This window comes from Plasmodium inui (genome assembly GCF_000524495.1).
Source record: "Plasmodium inui San Antonio 1 unplaced genomic scaffold supercont1.151, whole genome shotgun sequence".
NCBI lineage: Eukaryota > Apicomplexa > Aconoidasida > Haemosporida > Plasmodiidae > Plasmodium > Plasmodium inui.
In genome coordinates, this window is record NW_008481985.1 from 3,223 (window position 1) to 4,838 (window position 1,616).

A 1,616-nucleotide genomic window follows, 5' to 3' on the forward strand; every position below is an offset into this window, starting at 1 on the left:
CCTTAACTTCCGAAGATCCTTTTTTCGCTCCTGCTCAGTTTCACTTCTCGTTGTCGCCACTTATATGTTGCTACTAGGAAGCTATATAGAGTAGACATTTCTTGAAGAAATAATACGAAGCTTCTCGAAATTTCTTATTTTGTTCTTACCCTGGATCAAATGTACCTTTTTTTGGGATGTTTATATGGAGAAAGCAGTCTATACATATGAAATATAGATAAGATACATATGACTAATGTGTACACCATCTGTCGTTCCAGACTTTTTTAAAAAATTTGTCGCAGGAAATAACCCTCTGGAGAAGAAGATAATGCCCCTAATACAGGACAGGATCTTCTCGGAGTTAACTGAAGATGGCTGTCTGAGAGGAGAGGACTCAAATAAGAATGTAAGTTCCACCCATTCTGAATCTAATGATGGCGTTTTATCTGGGCTTGATGAAATGAAATTAGGTGAATAATTTATGAAACCGGTCCTCAACTTAGGTTGAAAAAGACAACAGAGGAAAATCTCTAAGCCGAAAGGGAAATCCTATTTCTGCATAGGGCGCGCCAAGGGATAATACAACATAGGAAGCGAAGAATTTGCGGATACTTGTTTCTAACAATTCCGGAGTGCAATGTCAGATACCGCAATGCCAATGTGCCACTATGCACATCGTGTATTCAACTGTACTTCTCACTCTATAATCCCTTCAGGCGAATCATTCCTTGCCACTTCATTGTATCAGAAGATTTTGACCACCGAACACTTGTTCCTTTTGTGTCTTTCTTAATGATACATTAATTACTGCAGTAAATAACTATTTAGCTGTTAATGACACATATCTAAGCCGTATATGTTTTTTTCTTTCCTTTGAAGGACGGCAGAGATCGAACATATAGGATTATGTTGTATTTTTATTTGGACGATTAATTTCTCTTTCGACTCTGGATTTGTTCTGTGGGAAGCACTTAATATTATGATGTGAATAAAAGTTTCGTGATATCACACATCTCGCCTTTATCTTATATGGAGGATTTAATAGGTTAATTCAGTAACTGACCAATCTAAGCAGAAAAAATAAACCAAAATATCGAAGAAATCATTGGGGGGGGGTTCAGCATTAAGCCATGTGATCATAGTATTCTAAGCGCAACCCATGAAAGGGATGACTTCCTCTCCCGCAAGAAACCCTGAACAAAATGAAAGCTCCGTATATATATAAATATATATAATATCTATAAGGGTCTAAGGGCGAAATAGATAGAGACAGAAGAATTCCATTATTCATTTCTCTGCACCCCACCTGCGTCTTTATCCTCATTACCAGGAAAAAACTTTAACCTTCCTGTATATATGAAATAATCTTGATGCATATTCCTTTTCCCATTATGTATACATTATCAAATGAACCAGATTGATAGGGAGAAATGAGTTTAATTTCATAAACAGGCAATACACAAATCAAGGGGGAGGAAAGGACCACTAAATCGATGACTACAGAAGACATATTATTATATTTGTAGATAATATTTCATTAAAAGTGACCCAGTCTTAATAGCACGAAAGCATCGAAACAATAGTCATGTTAAATACAAGGACAGCTCCAAATCAAAATCCAATCGAAAACATGA